This window comes from Ambystoma mexicanum, chromosome 4p (genome assembly GCF_040938575.1).
Source record: "Ambystoma mexicanum isolate Mex_15411 chromosome 4p, UKY_AmexF1_1, whole genome shotgun sequence".
NCBI classification, from domain to species: Eukaryota; Metazoa; Chordata; class Amphibia; order Caudata; family Ambystomatidae; genus Ambystoma; species Ambystoma mexicanum.
Genome location: NC_090927.1, coordinates 1,258,325,121 through 1,258,352,987, shown reverse-complemented (window position 1 = coordinate 1,258,352,987; position 27,867 = coordinate 1,258,325,121). Strand labels below are relative to the sequence as shown.

The window sequence follows — 27,867 nt, the reverse complement described above, 5'->3', positions numbered from 1 at the left end:
CCCAGTTCCATGTACACTCGAAAATTTTGAGCCGACGATGGTAAACCCAACAATTTCTTAAATAAATAATTCTCCAATATTTGGACTTCGTTGACATTAGCATAACCCCAAAGCTCCATTCCATTACTTCTATACAGTTTGGGCAATAGGTCAATTGGTCTAGCTGTAAACATGGTCATGGCCCTGGTGACCCCACCCAGGGCCTGCTTAAACCGCACAGCCTGTTTAGTGATGTGGGCGGTGGCACAAAAGTTGGTGGGAAATCTGATCCCCAGATAGTTGAAATTATCAACCCTGGGCATCACGCTGCTCTTACACCACATGGCCCTGGATTTGACCACATGCCTACCTTTCCAACACACCAACACTGCTGACTTTGCTGCATTCACCACTACGTCTAACCCATCCATAATAATAACATAGTCAGAGATGAGGGACTGCAGAGCGCTCTGGGTCCATGCCATCAAAACGGAGTCGTACGCGTACACAAGAACTGGGAGAGACCGACCACCTATCCTAGGTACATCAGGGGAAGAGTTTAAAAAGTGTTTACAAATGCCATTAATATACAATCAGAAAAGGAGGGGCACCAGTACGCAGCCCTGGCGTACTCCAAGTTTGACTGCAAAAAAACATGGACAGTGTCCATTGGCACCACTCATAACACTCGCCTACGTAGAATCATGTAGTCTGTCCAAAAGATCCATAAGAGCCGGAGGGCAGTTCATGGACCTGAGCACACCCAACAGCTTAGCACGATTCACCTTGTCGAAGGCTGTGCCCCGGTCCATGAAAGCCAAATAAAAAGGCTCTTCCCTTATATAAAGTGGATATCCAACCACCAGATAGAGATTGGGGCCGGAATCCCAACTGGACCTGAGAGAGAACCCCACTAAGGATGAAAAATGCTCCAATCAGGCCTTATCAGGCACATTTACTGACCAGAGTATCCAGATTGTGTATGTATAAGGGACCACGCTGGGCAATCTCCCAAAAAAGGTTGGTGTCATTATCCATGGAGGCACCAACCCAGGCATCACAGACTTCTGCCTCGATGGCCCTTTTCCTGGTGGCACATATCAACAATTTGTGATCCGACTGCAGGACCAGTAGAGGTATTGAGCGAATATGTCTATTGGCTGTATCGCTAAAGTCCTTTTTTACTAAGTCAGGCAAAAAGAACAAGGCCAAGCTAGGTGCCTGAACAATCCGGGGTGGTATGATGGGGAATGCCGCTTGTGTAAAGCCAGTATTCTGGCATGCCTTAAGTCGGTCCCAAATGTTGACACTAGTATGCTACGGAAGTATGGATCAACGTATAAGTCTACGGTAGAGAGAAAGAAAAAATAGTTTTTCAAGGCAAGATGGAAGTCTATGCAGGGGCAATGACACATATACTTTTTGGAAATTAGTTCTTGGTATGGCACCTGACGCCTCCCGCGATCTGCAGTGTGGCATACCTCCAGATGCCGGGCACAATTATTTTTGGAATCTATATCATGATCCTGTGGATGAGACCAGACATTTGAATGAGGTAGAGCAATATGGTGATCTATTGGGGGATGCCAGAGGCATTTGCTGTGAGTTTAGCAGAAGGAGAGAAAACTGTTGGAGCTTTGGGAAAAGAGTAAAGCGCCAGGCCCTGTTTGCATACCTGTGGATTTTTATAAAAAGGAACCGACTATTTTGGGTCCGATACTGACCAGAGTTTTTAATGCAGATATACAGCTGGGTGATGTCCCCCTATTGTGGCAGGGGTCCATAATTGTCCCTGTTTTAACAAAGGAGATAAAGACCATCCAGAGAACTACCACCCCATCTCTCTTCTTGATGGGGCAGGGAAATTGTATGCAAAAGTCATGTTGGGCCACCTGCAAGTATGGGTTGAGTCTAATGGGATCATCAGTACGCTTCAGGCAGGCTTCAAACTGGGGATGGGGGGACCATCAAGCAGTGCCATAGGTTAGACCTCATAGTCAGTAAGTACACAATGTTGAATAACAATAAGCTGTATGCAGTGTTTGCTGACTTAAAACAGCCTTTGACTCAGTTTCCAGAACCCAGCTGTGGCAGACCCTAATATGATATAACATCCCAGCAGGCTTCCTGTCCATCATACACGCACTGTACTCCAATAATAGGGCTTCAGTGCGATGTGGGCTGAGTGGACATAATACAGAGAGTTTTGAGGCACAGCGCAGTGTAAGGCAGGAATGGGTACTGGCCCTGCTCCTATTTTGTATTTATATTAACATGCTATTTGAAGAACTGGAGGCCAATAGTATGGACCCCCGAGGGTGTGTAGCCAGTTCTTCCCTGCCTTATTTTTTGCAGTTGACGCAAAATTGCTGTTGACTACTCCAGTCGGCATAAAGCGCATCACAGCAGTTTTTGTTAAGAAATGGCTTGGCTTGGCAATTAACAAAAGAAAAACATAAAGTCTAGTCTTTAGACGTAGGACAGCCAAACATGTCAAGGTCGACATAAAGACAGAGGGAGTTAGACTGGAGTAGGTCTATTCCTCTAACTATCTGGGCCTGTGTTTTACCGAAAATGGAACTTGGGGTGAGCAAGTCACAAAAGTAACCACTACTACTAGTGTGCCCAATGCAATACTACACATGGAATGTGATTTATACCCCATTGAACACATGGTATCTATAAAACCATTCCTCTTTTGGATCCGTATTTGGATAGTACCTGGGCTACACATGTATAGAGAATTGCTGGCAAACTACCTGGTGCTGGAAGGTAGTTGGTCAACCCCATGGCTGAAACATATAAAATACTGGTGCATGAGAATGGGCCTTGCATCATTCTGGTAACAACTGCTCAACATGCTAGCTAACTCGAAGGCAGTGGCTAAACTAGAATGTAGGCAGGAATGCAGACGAACAATGGAGGCGGCTTGTATACGGCTCTCCAGTGGCCAACAATACCTGCAGGCCAAGGTAACATTTGGCTATGAACCTTACCTAGATGCTCTATTTCTAGGCCACACCCCGGCTCGCTTTTTTATGATCTGAGAGCAGGGACGCTGAGAGTGGCTTCTTTCAAGAGGAACTGGAATGGGAAAATGGTACTAAATGCCCAGGGTGTAGGGCGTTGAGTGAGACGGTTATCCATTTTGTCTTGCTCTGTCCTAGCTACAACGATTACAGAGCTATGTATTTAAAACCAATATTTAAATTGAATGGCATCTGAAGGACAGTAGATGCATGCAGGAAAAGTGGAGATCCTAACCTTCTGGACTTTGTAGCTAAGTACTTGCATAGGGATGGCTGAGGAGGTTGAGTCTGAGGCGGAATGGAGGGGGTGACCTTGATAACAAATTTTAATTGATTTTAACAAAGGTTGGATTTTCTCCTTTTTAGCTGTGTTGTAGAGCTGTATGGTTTTTAATACTATTTGATTTTTATATGATATTTTTGTATGGAGTGTAATTTGCCTTGATGACACAAATGTCGAATACAGCCTTGCCATTTGTTGATGAAATATTTCGTTGTTTTTCACTGCACAGCTTACCATTAATATTGTTCAATTTTGTGGCATGTGTTCCCAAAACGAAACTCTCCCTGACACTCTGTGAATGCTGGATAAAAGGATGCATTATTATTTGTCCTTGAATCCACTGCACTAACAATTTGAAGGCCAAAATGTGTCGAATATCCACAAAGAAGTGATAAGAATCCCTATATTGAAAGCTTACATAGGAATGTTAAGTTTCTATTAGTGAGATCTGTCTTTCGAAGCAGTGGTCATCCTTCACATAGGGAGAATGGAAACACAAGACACAATGTAAGCAAAGTTTTAAATCATATGTGCGCCTGTCATGGGTTCAGTTTACCGGTCGACGGCTTCTTCATCCTTAACTGGACAATAATCATCGACAACGCATCTGTTATAACCATTATCTGGGATGATTGCCAGACACCAATCTGTCCTTTTGGCAGATCCAGTAAAAAGGAGCAACATGGCAGCATATAGGTTCTGAAAAACATGCAGATGTGAAAGTGTTGCATTTCAAAATGTAAACCACTATTTTCTTTTCTGTAAATGGAACGCTATGTGCCTCGATCAGAAATCGGTCATGGTAGATAATAACTTTCTGTGAAGAATACAAAGACTGGGATTAATCGATCGATGATCGGAATCAGCATTATAAGATCGCTGTTCACAATTAAACAAAAATTTAGAACCACACAATGTTTGCTAGCTATAACCTCTATTGGAAAATGTTACCCATGTTTTTCGTGGACTTAATTACTTTTTTTCAGCATTATGTCAAAATTAAAAGTACTTGTTATGCTCCCTACTATTGCTGTTTTCTTCAAAATAAACAGTTTTTATCATTTTGCATCTGTTGTGGTTGTGTGTTTTTATGTTCCTGGTTCTGTTGATGATGACAGGTTATGTTCGGCTACTCTGCCCACTAATGTCATTAAAGTAGGTGGAGCTTATCGTGAGCATCTAGTGATGTAAGCATTAGGGGCGGGTGATCTGAATGAATGCTGCAAGGGCACTTGAACTTAGGGCGATGGATCAGCGGATAAGATTAGCACAAGATAGCGGTACCCGACATGTCGTTTTCGTATGTGTTAAAGTGAGAAATACTCAGGTAAGTTGCATTGGATTTTTTTTAAGAACGATTGATGTATGCTCTAAAATACATGCCTTATCGATTGGGACAATAACATTTCTGACCAAATTACCCCTTTCATGAAATCACACAGCATTTTCAGAGTTCATAAAATTAAAAGAATTAATTTTTCAGAAAGTGTGTTACTGACATCCTGGAGTTAGTCACAGATGGGCTGTCTCTTCCTTAAGGTGGAATAAGGCATACAAACTTCATTCATTATAGGGAGGAGGTTAGTGGAAAAAACAATGTAACATTTTCCAACTGTCACAAACTGAAAAGTCTGGTAAACAGGATCTGGGGAATGGGCTGGGCAGCAAGGCAGGAGCACTGTAAAATTGCAGCCCATTGAAGTTAATGCATTCCACAGAACAGAATGAGGTTCCATATGAGACAATGGCTGTCCATAGGAAGTAATGCAATTTAAAAGTGCATTTTACATAAAAAGGTTTCCTTTCAACCCAAATTAGTCCTATTGTGCCTATTTGCTCTGTCATTTCTGTTCAAGGAGTTAACCTGTATCTGGGACAGGCCTTGTCTAATAACAAGTTACAAAGAGTAAATGGGTGGCTGACCAAAAATCTACTTATTTTTTTTAAATATTTATTTTTATTTTGTCATTAGTCATAGACTTTTTTACACAGTTTTCTTCAAACATACAAAAAGGCAAGTGAAGTAACAGATAAAACATTTGTCATTCAATTTACTATGCTTCATTTAAAAGATATATGTGAGGATATCAATCTAGAATTAAAAATGTCTTTTTTGACTTTAAAATTGTTTTTCCTTTTACAAAGGGATTTTTATGAAATGCATTTCGTTCAATAATTTCAAAAGTTCTATTGCTAAGTAGATCTCTTTACCGGCTGAGAGCCTGTGCCAAAATTCTTGGGTATTTAACCAATCACTATGATGAACAAATTTGGTAAAATATTTCCCTCGGACTAATAATGTTGCTGGGCAAGTTACAAGAAGGTGTCTTATATCCTGAATGGATCCTTAGCCACACAGGTCGCATTCTCCTTATTCATGGTCAAAATGTTGCCATATGCGGATAGTTTCTATTGTTTTTACTAACTTGAAGCGGTAACGCAGAAGTTCGGCACGCCACTTAGAGTTTGGAAATCTCTGTAGGTAGGGCAATACATATTTACTTGGTTTTTGGCAGACTACAACATTCCTGGTATTTTTTAGATCACAGAATGAAGCCCTAGTTGTGATCCAGCCGGTTCTCATTAAGGCCTGTTTGACTTTGTCTGTATTCACAATAAGGGTATGACTCGTTTTTCATAATTATTAAGAATTCGTTCAACAGCTCGTTGTAGTTTTGATAGGAATTGACTTTTTTGTGAGTTTGTATGATCTCTTATGTCCTCATACAGAGACTTTTTGCATGGATTTACGATTTATCTCTTTCCAATCAAATTGTGATTGGAGGGAGTATAATCGCAATTTATATCTAAGACGAGCTGTTGTTAAAGACATGTGGAGTGACAGAGTTTTGTTCCACAATCAACCTTCAAGGAGGGCTCAGTTGAATTGGCGGGCACTGCGATTGAGTTCCATTCTGTTTAAGATTGCTGGGATTACTTTTCCCTTGTAAAATTTTAACAAAGGTATAATCGAAAATCTACACAGTGAAATTAACAAATCTTTTAATTGGTTTATGTATTGAGTGACCTTACTCTCTAATTCCTCAGTCAGGTCTTTTAAGGACTTGGTTATTCTCAGATTAAATCCAAGATACTTTATTCTTTTTACTACAGGCAGGGAGTGGTTGTTCATGTGCCATTTGGGTGATTTCTTTTCCGATTTAACTGTGATCCAAAGATCATTATATTTGATCTAGTCAGGTTGATTACTAATTCATTTGCGCCAGCATATTCCATTGCCTTTATTAGGTGTTGAAGCCCGATGGGGGTATTCTCAATCATGGTAAAATCATCATCATAAACCAAGAAGTGAGCCAGACTTTTTCCTATTTTGGGACAAGCAAGCGTGTGTGCAAGCAAAAGCTGCTAATATGTATCCCTGTCTTGCACCATTTGCGGTGGGTATATCTGGAGATAGTTCTCCATTTAAATTTAATGTAACCTGAATTAAGATATGCTGGTGAAGGGCTATAAGAATTGTAAGCAATCCTTCCGGGATGCCTCACATCTTTAGTTTTGCCCACAATGTGGCCCTATTGACTAAGTCAAAAGCGTTTGTTGAATGAATTCGTGCTATATAAACTGGCTTAGATTTATTAGATATGCTTTGATCTTTCATGGTATAGATAATTAGGCCATTGAGTGTAGTGGAGAGTCCCTTACGAAAGCCATTGTGTTGCTTGGCAAGGATTGAATTACTATTGGCCCATATCTCAAGATCATTTAGCACAAGACCTGCAAAGATTTTACTGTCGCAGTCTAAGAGGGCAATGGGACGATAGTTTATAGGGTACATTCTATCACCTTTTTGATATATGGGAATTATGATGGCATGCTTCCAAGAGTCAGGCAGGGATGGGGTAAATTGAATATTTTCGAAGAGACTGTGTAAAATCTTGGATCAAGTTGTTAGATCTGATTTTAAGATCGCATTTTTGAGGCCATTCGGAGCAGAGGCTCTGGATGTTAAAGATTTGATGATAATACTCTCGATTTCTTCAATAGGCATGGTCATAGACCATTTGATTCCTTTATTACAAATCACTGGGTCCTGATTTGTCACAATATTGGTCTCTGTATGGAATTCTACCGACGCACTGCTTGTGATTGTAGTTGTTTGTAACATATTCTGAGTTGCAGTTTGACAGTTAATTATCAGCCAAAAGTTCCTGGTCTGTGTTGGTAATAAGGCTTGGACCATGATTTGGCCATCTTTGATGTTACAGGTTATTCTATGTGTGCGGGACCAGTAGTGATACCTGTTGTGAAGCACTTTCCTTTTGTCTTCCAAGGTATTTTAATCTAGCGCCTCCTTTTTGAGAGTGTGCATATGTTTATTTAGTTCTTTTTTTACATGAGTTTCTGAATGAAAACTGTGTGGATGAGACTTAGCTTTAGAGTCCTAGTTTAGAGTTACGTTTTTTTCCCTGCTTTGGGAAGCTTACTGCACGATTTCCTTGTGTAGACACTTGGAGTTTACTGGAGTATCCATTTTTCGCGTGGAAATAATTAAGGGAGAAGCAAGCCTGAAGTGAAAGATGATTCATATAAACCACTCTAAACTGTGTGCAGTAATAAAACAGCTCCTGTGACACTATAATGAAGTCGATTGTGGTCTCGTCCTTTCCATTTGTTCATGTGGAGGCAGGTATCAAATCATTACACATATCACCATTACGATTGTCAGATTCCAGTCCGTAAATAGACTCTCCAACATTTTTCCATTATAACAATGAGCTCCGGACTTTAATGTTTGACAGTTCTTAAGCAATAGGCATTGAAATCACCTCTAAGAATGAAGAGATCCTCACTAAATGAAATATTTATTTCAGTGAGGCTGGTAGATAGATCTTCAATAAAAGGCAAAATGCCTTTGATTCCTGGTTCCAGTAAACATTAATTAGAATCAAGCCTCTAGATGTTTTGCCCCATTTGACAATGGGCCTCATTACAACCCTGGCGTTAAGGGGTTAACGGCGCCGTAAAAAGGCTGCGGCGCAGTTAAACCCTTAACGCCAGATTCACACTTTAACACCTGCTTTTTGCAGTCGTTAAAGTCCAAGGCACTAAACGACCTTGGTGCTAATTACGGGACCGTAATTTACAGTGCCGTAATTAGCGCCTTCCCCATCCCCATTGAGCCCTATGGGGCAAAAATGGGAATGTGGGAAGGGGCAATGGTGAATGGGGATTTACCGCCCCGCCAACCTTGGAATGGGGCGTTAAATCCGCCATCCACCATGGCGGAATCCGGCATGGATCATGGTGCTAATAGCACCATGGTCCAACGCCAGGGCTGTAATGAGGCCCAATGCATCTTACAACACAGATTCCTTGAATGTCGAACCTCAAACAACAGGCAATGAATGGTGTTTCTAATAGCTATCAGTAGACCTCCTGATGGTCTTCCACCATTTGGATGTGTGGCAAGCTGGCTTACTATAGAGAATCCATCAACGTGTTGTACTCCGGAGACCCCCGGATGGCCCATAGAGCCGAGGCTTGCTCCGAAAGTACTTTAAGACGAGATAGCTGCACCCTTGTGATGGATGGAGGTACAGATGTATTACTCCAACACCAATCAATAAGGACAACTCAATTTTTTGGCAAAGGGAGTCCGTTTAATGACAAGTACAAAAAACGGGGAATCATGCAACTCAGCAGTGATGCGATCGTCCTTCTAGCTTCAAATCCAATGAACTTCATAAAAATCATAGAATTTATACTGAAAACTCATAATTGACTCAAAAGTTAACCTGCAATTCTATTGGTTAGGAAAAGGTAACTTTAATATAGGTACTATATCTGTATATGGTAATAGAGTGAGGGGATTGGGTAAACACTGTCAGGTGGGCGTCTAAGCCCTTCCCTCAAAAATGACTACTGTAGACACCACTAAAAGTACGACATCCCATTGGTTCTACTAACTATAGGACCCTAGATTATTTGGTCCATTGTGATTGGGTTGGCACAAACTCCATGCATACATTTCCACTTTGCTTAGCAGCACGCAGAATGGTCAGCCAGGTGCAGGTTGCCCCTCCAGTTACCCGGCCTTTCTCCAATTAAGGTTACAATCAATCATCACTTCAACAACTATGTGTCAATTATGTTATTGTGGTTGGCCTCGAAACTGCATCTTCTGTCTGGGAAAGTTCCGATATCTCTTCCTGGGCGGATGCCAAGCATAGGTGTGAACTCATGGTTCTCTTCGCTCGGATGGTCACTTGATGCAGACACTGTGAATTTGCCTAGTTTCTCTCAATTTGTGCATTTGATTCTTATTTGGCTTGCCACCTGCCTACGCTTCCTTATCTTGACCTTTCAGAGATAGGATATTCTGTTCTTAAATTTCAATTCTATGTAGCTACTGTTTATTCCTTCTATTGGTATGACCTTGGCTCTCCTGGCACGAGTTGCATCTGCCGAGTTTCGATTCAGCTGTCTCTTCAGAATACGACTCTCTGTTCATTCGGCCTTTAGTAACCTGGGTTGATTCTGCTTCGTTTTCAAAGTGGAATTACACTTATAATACTGTGCTTCGTTTTGAGGTAGATTATGTATAATGGTGCTTGCCGCAATATTCTTCTACTTAGCATTGCAAGCCGCATCGTTTTCTTAGCTTTCTTGCGGTCCCAAGCATATGTACAAGTGTTATCTGGTTGAATATCTTCATCCTGTCTACAGCTTAAGCTTCTTGTATTTCAACATCGTTCTCCCCTTTTAGGTTCACAACATCCTTATTCATGGCATTTTGCCTCTGGGTGTCATTGTCGGGTTGTCATTTCTTCTACTTATACGTCAGTCCGGGTCCTCGTGACGTCACCATTCGTCTGCTATAAGAACTTTTTGTTTTTTTCCGGGACTGTATTTAGGCAATCTTCATTTCGTCTCATTTGCTGGTAAGGTTTCCTTAATGGATACCTCACTGTCTAGGGTTTTCTTGGTATCGGAACTTCAATAGGTGTTGCTCTTCTGATAGGTACTGGGCAGAGCCCTACTGCAGCTCTCTGGAGATGCACTTAGTATCTTTTCTTGAAAATAAGTATAGATCAGAAACTTGTTTGGTGTATGACAAGTGATTACCACGATTGAGTGCTTTTTGTCCTGTTTTTTGGTTTAATTGTCTTAACCATAGTTTAGGTGCAGTGAATGGCTAATTTATTGTAGATGTTTGCACCGGTTTAACTTCCATTTGGCATGATGGTTGAGCTGAGTCTAGGTTTGTCTGTGTTTGACCGGACGATTCTAATGGTGTTTGTGGAGACTGCTGTTGAACATTTTTACTTTCTTCAGATTCCTTTGCCTTCGTTTGTTTTTTTGTGCAGAAAATAGGAGCTAAACGTAAGGATTTTATCAGAACTTTAGGCTCTATCATGGTCTCTTCTGTCTAGCAGCCAGTGCTAATTCTTTTTTTTGGGTCTTCTTGTTGTGCCGAGATCGATTGCGCTTCCGTACATTTTGTAGAGTCGTTTTGTGTTACACTTTTCATTTTTTCTGCATGTCTCAGAGTTATGTCTGCAATTGTGGTTTTATTTTTCTTTGCTTTCAATCTATCAGATTCTGTGAGTTTATTCAAGGTATTGAAGAAATGTCTTTTGCTTGTTTTCTTTCTTGATTTCGTTTTGTCTCTAGATTTAGTAGTATCTTCCGAGTCTTCCATTATGATCTAAGGGTTTTTCTTGTTTCATTTTTTCTTTTTTGGTATCCGTTGTGGTTGCATTTTGTTTTTTCATATTCACTTGCTTTGTGTTTTTAATTTCATCATGTATTGTGGGGACAAGATCTTGACCTGGCTGCATGTCAATGTCAGTGGTGCATCTGCTTTTGACTCAGCTATTTGCTCTAGTTCTTGGTCATCAACCATTTGGGCTAGCCTCATAAACTCTTCCAGCGCTCATATAGATAACAGGGTATCATCTCCGTAGAACAGTTCATCACACTGTAGGGCTGTGATAACTTTTTCCTTATTGGCAGGTTTCTTTAATTCAGCCAATGCAGATTTGAGATCTTTGCATATGTGCCCGCTGTGATGTTTGTGAGAGTTTAGATCTGTTTTTAATTCATTCAGAATGGATGTATATTCTTTGTTCATTAATTGGAGTATGTCGATGGGATTTTTTTGTTGGATGTTTATGGCCATACGTAGGCCTACTAAGGAGGACTCACAGCAGCCCACTTCTCATGACAGTTCCATTAAGATTCCTGAGTGCTGACTTCTTTTTTCAGGGAGTCAAACACGTTAACAAAATACTTAAGTACCAAGGCCAATGCTGTCAGGGTGGATTCTTGCTGTTTCTCTGCTGTGATTTGACCTTGTGAAGTGGTATTGTGATTATGTGAGATTTTGGAACTTTCTTTTATATTTGTGCTCCTACCCAAGGGAGCAAACTAAATATTCTGTGATGTTTTCGGTATTGATAGTATGTCTCTGGTTTCAGAATGGTATATCAATCGCTTGCAAGGGTCTCTATCCATTTCTCTGGAGATCTCCTCACCTGCCTCTATTTGGATGGGAGAGTTTATTGTGATTCTTTCATTGTTGAAGCATTTTTGTATTGGTCCAGTCACACATGTTGAGTTATTTAATGTGTCAAGACTCCTAGAAAGGCGTTTGCTACCTGCCAAGTTAAACATTTCCCTTTTCACAGTGGTCGTTGACATGGTATATTCCAAGTTCTCAGCAGCAATTTCTTTGATCAATTATCTAGGTATAGGGGAGATTTCCAATAGATGGGAATTCTCCATTAACTCGATTAACTGGGGCAACGGTTTCAGTTGGAGAGGGGGAGATGGCTAAGCTTGGATTGCCTGCTAAGGACAGAGGAGGGGCAGACTTGAGTGTGTTGTTTTGCGTGATTTGCATACGACATGGGGGTTCAAATTCTAGGGCTCTCGGTTCATCTTTCATTAGAGTGCTTCTCAGATTGTACATGATGAATATGCTGATAGGGTAAAATCAAGGTGAAAGTAGGCAGATCTTAAGTGAGTGGTGTCACTCTCTTTGTCAGTTTTAAAGTCTCACGTGGAAAAAGAAAATCAAGTGTGTTTATATATTCATTGACCATGAGGGCTCTCACGTATTTTCTAAGTTGTGACCGTAGGGGAGGGCCTGATCCACTGAGATCTTTGCGCGATTTCTTCCAATCAAGTCCTGCATGCGCAGAATGCTGGAGAGCGGGCGAGATCACGGATAACTCTCTGGCTGTCCAACGGGCTGGGCTGCTTCTCACAGCATGCGTGACATGTACCTACCTGTGCTTAGGATGTGTACAGGGTTCAAAGGGAAGGAGAGAAGATCCAACCCGACAGCCACCCAGACACTTATCAGCACTAAATGCACCACATGCTCAAAGGACTTAAAAAAAGAAAGGGTGGTAGTGAAGACGCAGCCCAACAGTCACCCGGGTACAAGCGCGATCAAAATGCAGTCAGATGCACTGGTAGTAGGATTAATGTGAGCAAATTGGAGTCTCTTCATTTGTGTTGTAATAGAGGTGCCAGCTCGGTTTGGCTAGTTTCAGCAGGTTAAGGGGATGTTAAGATGAGAGTCTCTTACCCAGAAGGCGGCAAGATCCCATATGGGCAAATCTCCCGCCAAAGACCACCAAAGACCAAACGATTCTCCAAACGACTCCGCAAAGGCTCCGTATTGTGAGTCTTTATAAAAATGCTACTCTTCTGAAGTAAAGAGTGTGGAAAGACTGCTTTCTGTCTACTACCACCACCAAAGACCAAATGACTCTCCAAATGACTACGCGAACTCTCCGCATTGCGTGTGAGTCTTTAAATAAATGTTCCTCATCTGAAGTAAAGAGTGTGGAAAGACTGCTCTCTGTCTGCTACCACTGCCAAAGACCAAACGGCTCTTCAAATGACTCAGTTTATGCAGAGACTGTGGTCTACAGATCACTTCCTTGGGGAGAAGGTACTATCCTTTGTACCGGGTTCTGTTCAGGGGGCATTACTTGTGGTAACTTGTGGTAACAGGGCACCAAATGACAGTGGGTGGGCAGCACACATGTGGACACGGGTGGAGCTCAGGTGCACGAGGTCAGCGGTGGTGGTACCAAAGCACATAGTGACAATGGGGATGGATGGGTGTCATGATGACAGTGGACGAAACAGGCAGTAGGGTACCTGGGGATTGACCACAAGACATGACTTCTTCTCACCTCCCACTGGGCATTTCTCTAGGTCATAGAGGCATCAAGAACCGTGTGTTCAAGGCATGGTCAGAAGCAATGTTCCCTCTAATTATTTGTCCCTAAGTGCCACTTCATGAGTATGCATAGTTAGTGAGCTATCATCTCCAAAGAGAGTTTGGAGGGTAATGTCCCCTTCCTAACCACTACAATGGTTTACAAATCAGCACAAAAGGTGCACCTTACTGCACTTTTGCCAAAGATATATGCTAGAAAAACAAATATTTGATGTGATTATAAAGAGAGCTCATCAACGAGCCCAAGACTCCAAGATCCACCAAAGTACCTAGAAAAAGTACTTCTGTGCAGAAATAAAATGTATTTGCACAAAAAGCATGGTATGCTCTGTAAAAGCAATATGTTTAGTTGTGGCTATTCATTTGTAGACACTGCTCAATGACAATGCAGAAAGCGTATTATGCTATTGGAAAAAAACACTAAAGTGTATTACAAAAAAAAACAAATATTGGTTATCAATCAAATCAATAATAAACTTTTTTTCGGATAACATCATCCATAAAAGTACAAAACGCAGATATAAAACAGTTATATAAAATCCATACATTAAAACATTAACATTGAGCCAACCCCTTCAAACTGAAAACTGAACAGTAACCTAAAACCAACTTAACTCTACCCACCTATTTGAAGGGAAAGTGTACTTTAGTTTGTTAACCAAAAGACCTCTTTATCCTGTATAATCTTCTGGTGCAATGTTAGTGCTCTACTTACAAAGATTGACAGGGGCCAGGCTGTCATAGGGACTTCTGCTTTCAAAAGGAAAAGAAGCGCTTGAAGTCATGTGAAGTTTTTCCCTCTAAAAACAGAGACCAGCAACCACCTTCTTAACACAGCATAATTGGGGCAAAAAACAAGAAGTATGCAAGACCCTCCAAACCCGCACCACATAGAGGACAACCAGCTTGAATACTCAACCTCTATTACTTTCCCCAATGGCAGACAGTTAAAACGGGCTCTGATGATGTGACTTCTTTGGGATTTCTTGTGCGACCAAACCAAATAGTCTTTAATTTCATTTGTTGATAATAACATAAACGTCTATTCAATGGTTTTATTGTCGCTGAAGTTTCTCTTTTGCCATAAACCTAAGCTGTCACTCTCTTTCCCATTTCACGGCTCCTCGACTCTGGTCAGTAGGCTTGGTATATCAAAATGCCCTTCCTGATTTAAATTCTGTAAGGTTTGTTTTATGTATCAGAGCCTTTTGATTTGATTTACCCCTTAAAGCTTAGCAGTATTTCTTATAAGGTGCTGGGACAGAGAAGGACAAGGACAAACCCTGAGCCACAATGAAATTAGTTCTCTTGCCACTTCATCCATGATATAGCTTAATCCCAATTCATTGTGGACAGCAAAGTTCGGTGCCGACAGTGGTAGGGCCAACAACATTTTCAGAAAGGTATTTTCTTCTTGTTGAATTTCCATCTGATTCCCACAGCCCCAAATGTAAGCACTATATTCTACGATTCCTCTGGTCCTAGCCCCATAGCTCGTTCTAACTATCTTTAGAGCTGTTGCCTATCTAGCCCCATGAAGCGAAAAATGCCCTCTACTGCCTCATACTACACAGTTGTTTTTTTAATGAGCCTCGTGAGAAAAAGCATCCAAGATAGTCAAATGAATCTGCCCATGCAATTGGATCTGTCCCACACCACATGGTCCTAAACTTCCCCTTCTTCCTAGTTGGACCACAGTACATTACTGCAGATTTTATAGAATTCACCTGCAGGTCTAGTTCTACCATAAAGGCTACATAACTGTTAATCAGACATTGCAAAGCATTGGGGTCTATGCTATGAGCACAGAGTTGTCAGCATAAACTAGGACACGCAGTGGCATGCCCCTTATTTTTGGGACCTCCGCATGAAAGTCTACTAAGGTCTTGTGTAGCTTGTTGATATACAGGGAGAATAAAATTGGGGCAAGTACACACCCTTGCCTGACCCCAGCCTGAATCGGAAACCAAGACATGCAGTGACCCTCTGTCCCTGATCTTACACATGTCACATTATTCTCGTGTAGGGAGATGAGGAGCGCCAAGGCCCATGGTGGAAAATCATAGAATCTCAGCACCTGACATAACTTTGTTCTGTTGACCTTATCAAAAGCAGTGCTGAGTTACATAAATGAACGATACACTGGCTCTTTTTTTATGTACAGTGAATATGCAATGATAAAATAGAGGTTAAGGCATTGGTCAATAGAGCCCAGTGATGGACGGAATCCAAGTTGAATTGGCGATAAAATTAAATTTACTGACACCCGGTCCTCTATTGTCTTCAAAAGACATCTCGCAAGAATGTTACAGCTTGAATTTAGAAGTGGAATAGGGCGATACGATTCAGGAGGCTCTCCTCACCCTTTGTTAAATAGAGGGACAATGATTTCCTTCTTGTATTCTTCCGGGACAATGTCTGTCACCATTATCGCATTGAACAACCCTGCTAGAATGGGTCCCCAAATGTCAATAAAATCATGATAATAATATACGGGAATTCCATCCAAGCCTGGTGCTCTATTTCTTTTTGACATCTTAATTGCCTTTAATACATGTGAATAGTCAAATTTCACATGGTTGTTAGTCAATGCTCGCAGGATGTTGCCCCAAGTAGCCTGAGCCCCCTCATCTCCCTCTCTTCGTAGGCTCCTGCATTCATGGCAGTGTTGTTATAGAGTTTTGAAAAATGAGCAACACATCCACTGTCCACATTATAGTCTCTAGACCCGAAACTTGCACCCAATATGCAGGGGTTCTATTCACTACCGCCCGTAGCCTTTTGAGTTATTTTACAAGCTGGCTGCCTCTAGTGATTCCCAAGCACTAATGTCAATTTGTAGTTTCTGTTTTTCTACGGCTCTGTTATAGGAGGATCTTGCCCGTATAATTTTGCACCTCTGAGCAACTTTACCCTTCAATAACGAAAAGAGCACCCTGTTTGCTGCTCTGTACTGCTCATCAAACCAGCCCTCCGGGGCTCCTTTCTTCTTCCCAATGCCCTTTTTAATAGAAATAAACCCTGGATACCTTTCGTGAGGTCCTCATAGTTTGAGATGATTAACTCAGGCTTTACCAACTCGTCCAATAACAACATGACTTTTTGACTGTTTAGTTTCAGGATTGGGTCCCGTACCCAGAGTTTGCCTGCCGACTCCCATCTCAAGCATTCAGTAGCGATGCCCCTGCAGGTCTCCCCTTTAAGGTGGTTATTTGTATTCCTGCATGGTGCTATTGCTTTTAACTGGACTACCAAACAGAGTGGTCAATGAAAAGGGCTGGCAGTCTACTAAAATCCACTATCTGATTCCACATGTTTGCTGTCACCATAAAATAACTGATTGTTGAGCACCCCCTAGTGCTACTGAAGGTCACTTGACCTGGAATATCATCACCTATGCTGCCGTTTAGTGACCTCATGCCCATGTTGACTAACCAGTGCCAGAGTTTCAGGCCTGCACACAATCTAGGGTCCTTCATCCTTGGCGCAGGAATATTCAACACTCAGTCTTCTTCAGGGTCATATAGCCCCCCAGGGGGCTATTTCCCATTTTGAGGTTACAATCCTCCCACATATCAACATTACCTTGTTCACGTGCTGTTTCTTCCATAATCCCTAGAGGTCCTTTGTATTGCAGGGAGGGGATTTGATGCCTCAACAGAAGGTGCCCTATATATACATTGGCTACATACACTGATGTGGCATCTATTGTTTTAAGTTCAAATACCTGTAATGGGACTTCAGCGCTCCCTCTAGATATACTCACTTGCAATTGAGGGTGCTTTTAAGCAATGATGCCAGCCTTCATAGAGTCTTCCCCTTCTACCTCTTCTGCCCTTTATGTGATAAGCCCTATAACCATCTAGAACTATATCCTCCTCTAACCATGTCTCCTTGAGGAGAATAATATCATACTTTTTTAAGTTTCTTCAGTGGCAGGTTCAGCTATTTTCATTTTAAACCCAGCTATATTATATGATAGCATGGATATTTTCCCTACGTTCCTCCCACACATGCTGGATACATATGCAACCAGTTGTTTTTTAATTTGGTGGAAGAAAACTGTGTTCCTCAGTGCTAACATGGTCAGTTGGGTCCGGGTACAGTGACCAAATGACCTCCTTGTAATGGTATTAGCCCCGGTTCGTCCATTTGGAGTTAGTGGGTTTAACGTCATCTCCCCCAGCCCCCACCCACCGCCTTGTTTCTTCCAAGTGGGGCAACCAAAGCTGCTTCATAGGGGGGACCTGAGTAGCATGCACATATACTTGCTCCAAGGTCTGTTTAGAGGGTCAGTAACGGGCAAGTTCCACCGGCCACAGTCTTGACTATAATTCAGATCTTGTCAAGTCACTTATTCATAAATTTAGATCAATATTCCTCACCGTACTTCCATTTGGCCCGCAGCCCCCTGTGGCCGTATCCCACACCACCAAGCTCACCTCTTCAGCCATATTTGTGTACCCTGGATACCACGAGTCATGCAGACGACAAACGTCCGCTTTTATATCCTCAAACACTACAAACCCCCTACAAACCCCCTCATTGCTAGTGCATCAAGACAATTTAAGATACAGAACCGGAATCAGGTTTGCAAAACTAAAGCCAACAGTGCACTCTTTACAAAACATACAATCTCAAAGAATTCTTATAGTGGGGAACAGTTTAAATGAAATGTCCGACATCCTTAAAACATCTGACAGGGCTTTCACTAATGATCTTTTGTAGGAATCTTTATTTCCATATGTTAGACCCTTAAAACAGCAAATCAAGTTCGTCCCCCTCTAACCACTAAGAGTGTCTTCTTTGGGCAGCTCTTGTGCTGCTCCCCAGTCTGTTTGCAGCGTACCCTGCCGAGTTCTGACTTACTTGTTTACCCAGAGCCTTATTTCCCTTGTTGTTACCATCTGTATTGAGGATAACCGATGCCAGGTTCAAGACTCCCATTTTGATTGTTTGCGTATGAATGCTTCTGCAATTTGATACAGCCCTCTGCTCTGTGGCTATGTGTATGCTCCCCACAGTGCTTCCTTTGGTGTTTGGATTATTCACTGGCAGCTGTTGAAGTTCTGCAAATTTCTCTTGCATCAAATGCATTTGGTCGCCAATGGATTCATGATCGACTTGATCACCAGAGTTCATCCTCGGGGAGCTTGCCCTAGATTGCATGTTTAACATAGATTTGCTCAATTTACTAATGGCCTCCAAGCAAACATCCAGGCTTGTTACATCTCTCACACTTCTGTCCAAAGAGAGCCTAAGAGCATCCTTCAGTTCCAGATCTGCAGTAGTGAGCCGGTTCAGGTGCAATATACTGTCCGTGTTCTTGCTTCTGTGTTGACCCCCCACTCCAACAGATTCCATATTGCCACCATCAAGGTCTGAGGCTGCGCAGTTGTTTTCACCGGGATGCACATGGTTAGAGGCCGAAGGCGAGCCTACCACTCTCCATAGCTCCCCCTCCCAGGGGGCAGCTATAGATTTGGCTGGCTCAGGAGCCACTATGGTGCAATCAGCAGCACCTTGGGTTTTATAGTTTCTCCACGACCTCTTCCCAGTGACATGGCAAGCTTTGGTCACCCAAGAAGACTTTGATAATCGTGGGGATTATAGGGAGCTCCTTAATATTATCCATTCCATAACTGCTTCTGGCCGGACTGGCAGGACTAGAAACACCCACCTCGGTGTCAGATGAACTATCAAACTCCAACTCCAAGTCTGATTCCAGCACAGAGTTATAAATTAGTGCACACAAGTCCAGAGAACATTGGTCAGGACATGAAGGAGAATTATCTGATAACTTTGTCTTGTCTCCCATTGTTTGAGGTTGGAGACATGTCTCTTCGTAGTACCGATCAATAGAACGCTGCAGTGCTCTCAGAATTGATCTGTCTGATGAGCCAGCCACCTTAGTTGGGGTGTTACCCCCACTTAACAAGGGCGTGGGCAAGATGGGGGTTTAAGGAGTGACCTGGTTCATATAATGAATGAACACACTGAGACTTAAAGTAGGTGGTAACTTGTTACAGAAACAACTTTTATTAATTGAACTTTGTCTTTTTTTTTTCTTTTCTTTTAGGAAAAAGGATACGTATTATTCTCTTCAGGCATCTTGGACAGGATAAGTTTTCCCTGTCATTTACTCGGCTCACAGAGGTACACAGGTAAGTCTCTAGTCTCTTCAAATTCTCGCCAGTGCGTTTATTCTCTCTCTTTGTACCTCCTCTAGATTTAGCATGAATGTCTCAGTTCGTTGTATCAGTCTTTATTATCCCTTCTCTTTATGACGACTTTTCTTCACTTCAGTTAATTGTCTCGTAATAAACCCTCATTGGGAGTCTTGTTATTCAATTGAGAGTCTGTTTTGGTGTTTTATCAAGAGTTGAGACAAATTTTTAAATGAGGCGAACGTTAGGTTTCGCTCCTGGCACTTTAGAATAAAGACAGCTTCCTTGTAAGGCATTCGTATCTCACACCATCTGTTTTCCCGTTTTTGAAAAAAAAACCTATGTGTATTCAAAGGGCTGTTGCCGATTCACGTACCTCACTCTTTCCTAGTTAGTTGTCATATCATATTGGGTGCGAAGCGTTTCACTGCTGCGTTAGTTGGATCAGCCCTCACGGCTCTCAACTGGGCTGTCTGGGCCCCGCCTCCTTCAGCTTCTGTTGCAGCTCAGCAGCGCCGCCTCGCTTCCTCCCCCTTTTCACACCTCTCGATGAATACACTGTAACGCTACAGCGTTTCAACTGATGTCGAGTAGGTCTCATCAGCGTAATCACGGCTGACAGTCAGCGTTTCACAGCTGACAAAGTAAACAGCATGCAGACTCACTTTCAGGACGCGATGCCCTCTCGAGCGCTTCTCCGCCTCCAAATCAACTGCCAATACGGCGCTCTTAGACATGGCACGGCAGCAGTAATCTTCCTTCTAGGCCCTTACGCTCGGGAAGGGAAGTATTAGGAGATAGAAAATCTGCTTGTGCCATCAACTTTCCCGGGCAATGCACTGTCTTCAATGTGAAAGGTTGAAGGGGAATAAACCATCGGAGGACTCTGGGGTTCGTATCTTTATTTCGCGCCAACCATATCAGAGGTGCATGATCGGTCACCAAAGTGAACTCTCTGCCTAACAGGTAATATCGTAATGCTTCTATGGCCCACTTCACAGCGATACATTCTTTCTCAATTGTGGCATAATGTAGCTCATGAGGAAGTAACTTCCTACTTATGAAGAGAATATTTATTTCAGCCTCTCCTTGATTTTGGTACAATACATCTCCTAGGCCCGTCCCCGATGCATCCGTATGTAGAAAAAATGGAGCTGTAAAATCCGGACAATGCAGAACTGCTTTCTCAGTAAGAGCATTCTTCAGGTTATTGAAAGCCCGCTCTGCTCTATCTCAACCGTATGCCATGCTTTTTTTCCTGATGTATTTGTCTTCAAGAGATTAGTTTATGGTGTATCTAAGGTCGAAAAATGTGGTATGAATCTCCTGTAGTATCCCACGAATCCAAGGAAAGCTCTAACTTGCCGGACATTCATAGGAAACTGCAACTTTTTAATAGCTTCAAGTTTTTCCTCTTGGGGCTTAATGACTCCCTGACAGACAAAATATCCCAAATATTTTGTATGAAAATTGGCCACAAAAGTTTTTTTAGGATTCACGTGTAATCCAGATTGCTGTAAAAGTTGTAATACTGTATCTAAGTGTAATAAATGATCTTTCCAAGACTGGCTAAAGACAATAATAGCATCTAGGTAAGATCCCACATAACTCTCATGGCCTTTAATAATCGAATTCATAAGTCTCTGGAAGGTTGCAGGAGCAGCATGTAACCCAAAAGGCAAAACAGTAAATTGAAAGAGACCAGAGGGTGTGGCGAAAGCTGTTTTTTCCTTGTCATCTGGATGGAGAGGTATTTGCCAATATCCCTTGGTTATATCAATTGTTGTTAAAAACCTGGCTTTGCCTAATCTATCCAGTAAATCCTCTATCCTAGGCATGGGATATGCATCGAACTTCAAGATCTCATTCAGTTTCCTGAAGTCCATGCAAAAACGAACTGTACCATCAGACTTGGGAACCAATACTATTGGAGAAGACCACTCACTACTTGAAGGTTCTATCACACCAATTTCCAACATCTCTTGGATCTCCTTATTAATCGACTATAACTATGCCTCCGGTATCCGATAGGATCTTATCCTAACAACATCCCCAGGTTGTGTTTTAATATGATGGTAAGCTAACTTTGTCCTGCCTGGTAAAGTAGAATATGTCTTGGAATATTTATTTACTAGCATTCGTATCTCCATCTTCTGATCATTAGACAAATCCTGATTTATATTTAAGGCTTCAACTCCAAGTTCTCCTTTCAACTGTGGAAATTGTTCTATGGTGGTTTCATTAGTGTTATGCATTGCTACGTATGATACATGCTCTGTCCATTTCTTAAGTAAGTTCACATGATAGGTTTGGAGTTACCTTATTCTGTCGTTTTGTCTCACCTTATAAGTCAATGGGCCAAGGACTTCTTCTATCACATATGGACCTCTCCAAGCCGGCAGCATTTTATTTTCTGAAGTTGGTAACAGTACTAATACCTGGTCTCCTTATTTGAATGTTCTCAACTGAGAATTTCAGTAGTAATACAGTTCTTGTTTAATTTGGGCCTGTAACAGATTTTCTCGTGCAATCTTTTGCAACTTCTCTATCCTTTCTCTAAGTTGACAAGCATATTCTGTTAAAGAAATTTCTTGTCCATGATCTTCTTCCCAGCTCTCCCTCAAGATGTCCAGTAATGTTCTCACAGGTCTCCCAAAAAGTAATTCAAAAGAATAAAAGCCAGTGGAAGATTGAGGTGGTAAAATCCTGTCCCAACTTCTGCCTTCTGAATCTACGGTTTTGCGTAACATTTACTTTATCGTCTGATTGTATCTCTCCACAAGGCCATCGTTTTGTGGGTGATATACATCAGTTTTCAAATGTCGTATTTTAAAAATCTCACAAACTTGCTCCATGACTGCTGACATAAAGTTACTCCCACGGTCTGTGGCAATTTCCTTTGGTATCCCTAAACGGCTGATAAAAGGTATCAATATGTCACAAATTTGTTGAGCATTAGTAGACTTAAAAGGAAAAGCTTCTAGGTATCTGGTTGCGTAATCGACAATAACTAAGATGTATTTATGTCCTCTGGAGGATGGGTCTAACGGCCCAAGAATATCCAAACCGATCCTATTGAAAGGCTCCAAGATGAATGGCATGGGTTGTAAAGGAGCTTTCTTAATATTCGCTCTATTTTTCTTTTGACACTCGGGACAAGCCTGACAGAATCGAGCTACTTGAGCATACAGACCTGGCCAATAATACCTTGCTAATATTTTCTGTGTGGTTTTTCCCGTTCCTAAATGACCTTCACCTATTTGCAGGTGAGCCACTTCCATAACGGTTTGGTAATACTTACTGGGTACTAGTAATTGTTTTACAGTAACCCCGGTAGCATCTTTGCTGACACGATAGTAGAGACCCCTTTCACGCGTAAAGTAGGGTCCTTTTCCGGATGTATCATCTTGAATATTTGCCCTAGCATTCCCCAATAGTGGGTCTAATTGTCACACCCCCACCGCAAGCGTGATTGGCGGCTTCGGAAGGTCTGGCGCTGGCATCGCCACTAGAATGTTCCATTCTACCTCTCACTTGCTGGTTATCGCTCTAGTCTCTTGTCCTATCTCATCCTCTATTTAATCCCGCCCCTGTTTCCGGTTCGGTGCGTTGCAACTTCGCTTTCTGTTGTTGCCGTGCTCCGCTTAGTTTCCTGCTTCCTGGTTACCCGCTCTCTGCCTTTTGGAGCTAGCTTCCTCGCTGAGTTCCGCTTTCAGAGATCTCCTTAGGGGGCTTTCGTTCCACCTGTTTTTCCATTATTCCTTTTTCTCCTCCTCTGTCCCTCTCTCGTAGTTTATTTCCCTTTCCTTTCTGTGTCTATTTGCCCTTTTTGGTTTTTTTCTTCGGTAGTGGCTCCGCTCCTCGGATCGCTACCGGCTTCCTCCAGGTTCTTACCTTTTTTTTTGGAGTTTCCTTCCGCTCCTCGGATCGCAATCGACATCTTCCTGGTTCTACCCTGTTCACTGGAGATTTCCTCGCTGCAGTTCTGGTTCCGCTTTGTCAGCTACTCTCTTCAGACTCTTAACCTGAGGCTCCATCCAACCTGTTCCATGCCTTTGCTCCTCGTGGTCCTGGAACATCTGACCTCGCCACACACCAGTGCTTCACTCAGAGAGAAGAGGTTTTTTTAAGCTTTGGCTTTTTTCCTCTTTGTTTGGTTTCTGCGGAGGGGGGTCCCCAGCTTTCCTGTTTTTTCAGGGAATCAGGGTGGCTTCCTACCGCGGAAGACCGTTTCTCTTCACGAAAAAGAAGAGGATCGAAAGAAGACCCCATCAACACGGAAACTCTCCCGAAGAAACAGGTGAGGAGGAGGGGGAGGTGGAATTGGACATTACCGATACACAGTCGGCTACAGGTGAGTCTGACAGATTGCAACACCTAAAAGTTCCAATCATGGCTACCCCTGAACAAGTCCAGGAACTCCTCTCCGCTGTTCACAACCTGACTCAAGAATTGCAGGCCGTCAAGGCCAAGAACCCAGCCCTTAGACAAAGAGTCAACAGCTATGAAATCCGCTTGTGAAGAATGGCGCCACCTTTTACAAGGAAGTCTCTTTCCCTTTGAAATAAGAACAGATCACAAAAATCTTAAGGCAAAACAGAACATGGAATGCATCAACTCTCGCCAAGTCAGGTGGGGACATTTCTTCTCTCAATATGATTTCCCTCTTACATACTTACCTGGTTCTAAGAACATCCTTGCTGATGCCCTCTCAAGAACACCTTACCCGGGCGTCGCTCACTTAGAAGTCCCCAGTCTCATGTTTCCCGATATCCGAGTTATCTATACCATCGAGTCCTTTCTGGAAGAAGTCCACAGAGCTTCTTTCTCTTCAGAACCACCCGTGAAGTATTCCAAAGATCTGGTGATTAAGGATGGGTTACGTTTCCACAAGCAGAGCTTGTTCCTGCCAAACACCCAGACACGACGCACCGCTCTTCGATGGTGTCACGACGACCCTTTGGCAGGGAATCGGGGGGTTAAGAGCACCTTGGATTTGGTGCGCCGTCGGTTCTGGTGGCCAGGACTGGCTAAGGAGGTGACTGAGTATGTTCAAGCATGTCCTGTTTGCTGCCGCTCCAAATACCGCACCCAAAAATCCATTGGATATTTACAACAAGATGAGATACCCAAGAGGCCCTGGAGTGTTATATCAACCGACTTCATAGTAGACCTGCCTCCTTCAGAGGGATGCTCTTGCATTATAGTGACACTAATTCTTGGGCCATCCGAAAACTATCACCTCCCTCATCAATTTTCCATTCGACTGCGATGGGAAAAACATTTCTTTCCCCCCAGACTTTCTTCAAGTTCCTTAACGTAGCTTTCGTTTTCTTCTCCTTGACTGAGGTTACTGGAAATCTTATGGTGGTAGAAAGGGGCACTTTGTAACCAATTTTCTTCTACTTTTTTAATTATTCTTGAAAAGTTAGGGACTTCTGATCCGATAAGTAGTGGCTCTGGCAATACCGGCATCAAAGCTGCCGGACTTACATTTGTTCCCCAGCGACTTTTAGATTTATCTCTTTTGTAGGGTACGACTTTACATCCCTGTGGACACAGCAAATAGGGATTTTCCTATTCACGTCCCCTGTATCGCCTACAAGACCTGTACTTACTACTGTCTGAAGATGATCAGTATCGACCAAAGCACTTGTGGGTGTCCCGTCTACCTCAGCCTCGTATGTATAGGTATAAGAAGATCTTGGAACTGTCGCCAGTTCTTGAAATTCTCCTTCTTTAGGAACTTCTATGTTTCCCACATCCATGGGTTCTGTCTTGACTCTTTTAGGACACATTCTTGCCAAATGACCCCATTCACTACACTCGAAACATTGAATTCCTTTAGGAATCACACTTGGGGTACGAATTCCCACAGGGCTTTCACTTGTAGGTCGAATTCTAGTGGGATCCCACTCCGTTTTACGTAACATTGAGTTAGGCCATCTTGTAACACTCGTGGGTTTGGACGAAGAATTATTTAGGCTTATGGACGTCTTGGTATTTGTCACGTAGGTCATTGTCCGGCCTTGCCCCGCCTTTTGATAAGCAGAGGCAATGTTTACAGCCTCAACAAGGGTGGGTCGGTGATGTTGCCGGACCCACCGTTGCATAGGAATGGGTAGTGCATAAATGAACTGTTCCATAACAATCTTCTCTGACATTTCTTGGGTATTGGTGGTTGATGTCTGTAACCACTTATCTCCTAGTTCTTTGACTCTGTAGAATAGTTGTTGTGGTGTTTCTTTGGCTTGTAACTTGACCTCCCGAAACTTCAGCCTATAAGCCTCTTTATCATGACCTAAGCATTCCAAGACTACTCTTTTCATATCTAGATAACTCGTTTCTCCAGTTGGGTTCGCTGCTTGGTATGCACTCTGCATTTCACCAGTCATGAGAGGTGCGAAATAATGACACCAGCTTTCGTTAGACCATTGTGCATTCCTCGCCACCCTTTCAAAGTTCTCAAAGAAATGGGCGGAGTCTTCTCCAGGAGAGTACTTTTGAAGAACAGAAGCTGGTACCTGAGAATGTCTGCGCCAGGAGGTAGCCTCCAGTAACTGTGATTGCTGGACTTGAATAGCCTGTTGGAATGCCTGCCTATCGGCTTGAGCTTGCTGGTTTTGTATTTGTAAGGCTTGTTGGAGAAGTTGTTGACCTTAGAGTGTTTTAATGAGTTCTTCCATGGTTTTCTATGTAGTGACACCAAAATTGTAAGGAGTGACCTGAACACTGTAATGAATGAACAGCCTGAGACTTAAAGTAGGTGGTAACTTGTTACAGAAACAACTTTTATTAATTGAACTTTGTCTTTTTTTTCTTTTCTTTTAGGAAAATGGATACGTATTCTTCTCTTCAGGCATCTTGGACTGGATACGTTTTCCCTGTCATTTACTCGGCTCACAGAGGTACACAGGTAAGTCTCTAGTCTCTTCAAATTCTCGCCAGTGCATTTATTCTCTCTCTTTGTACCTCCTCTAGATTTAGCATGAAAGTCTCAGTTCGTTGTATCAGTCTTTATTATCCCTTCTCTTTACGACGACTTTTCTCCACTTTAGTTAATTGTCTCGTAATAATCCCTCATTGGGAGTCTTGTTATTCAATTGAGAGTCTGTTTTGGTGTTTTATCAAGAGTTGAGACCATTTTTTAAATGAGGCGAACGTTAGGTTTCGCTCCTGGCACTTTAGAATAAAGACAGCTTCCTTGTAAGGCTTTTGTGTCTCACACCATCTGTTTTCCTGTTTTTGAAAAAAACAAGTCTATGTGTATTCAAAGGGCTGTTGCCGATTCATGTACCTCACTCTTTCCTAGTTAGGTGTCAGTTCACATTGGGTGCGAAGCTTTTCACTGCTGCATTGGTTGGACCAGCCCTCACGGCTCTCAGCTGGGTTGTCTGGGCCCTGCCTCCTTCAGCTTCCGTTGCGGCTCGGCACCGCCGCCTCGCCTCCTCCCCCTTTTCACACCTCTCGAGGAATATGATGTAATGCTACAGCATTTCGAATGATGTCGAGTAGGTCTTGTCAGCGGAATCATGGCTGACAGTCAGCGTTTCACAGTTGACAAAGTAAACAGCATACAGACTTACTTTCAGGACGCGATGCCTTCTCGAGCGCTTCTCCGCCTCCAAATCAACTGCCAATGCGGTGCTCTTAGACAGGACACGGCACTAGTAATCTTCTTTTAAGATAGCGATTCAGACCATCGCTCTATCGGCATACCAACAAAACTTTGTTTAAGCGCAACGGCGCAACTTGCTTTACTTCATGAAATTTCTGTGAGCTTCTCCGTAATAACAGCAGCTCTAATAAGCCCACTCATAACCGTCCATCTGGCTCTCCAGGTCTTCCGTCTCCTAGCAACTAGATGTCAGGAAAGAAACACAGCTGTTATCCTCGTAAGCAAGACTCTGATTGGACAAGACTACTATCAATCATTTCCTCCTGGCTGCAAGTTATAATTAACCCTTCCCATGCCTGTTTCGCCTGGTATTGACAGAGCCAGATCCAGTATGCACAATAACTGGGGATAAATCAGCAGGTTTATCACAGGGGGTTATACCCATGTCCTGCACGAGGTTGGGTTTGGATACCTATCTGGAAGCTAAGTCAGTGCCCCCAGCACGTCGGCCTGCCGGGTCCCTTGCCGGTTCCCTCATAGGGGAAGATGTTAGTGATTCTTTCAATGAC

General features: G+C 42.6%; 1 protein-coding gene across 1 annotated transcript in view; it reads right to left on the bottom strand.

Moving 5' to 3' along the window:
* The window catches only part of CCSAP (centriole, cilia and spindle associated protein), a 173,182-nt gene extending 145,704 nt beyond the window's left edge, over positions 1-27,478 (bottom strand). Inside the window, exon 1 of the mRNA XM_069606936.1 lies at positions 27,267-27,478. The gene's annotated coding sequence lies outside the window, so the exon portion shown is untranslated. The remainder of the gene's footprint in view (positions 1-27,266) is intronic.
* Positions 27,479-27,867: the final 389 nt, after the last annotated feature.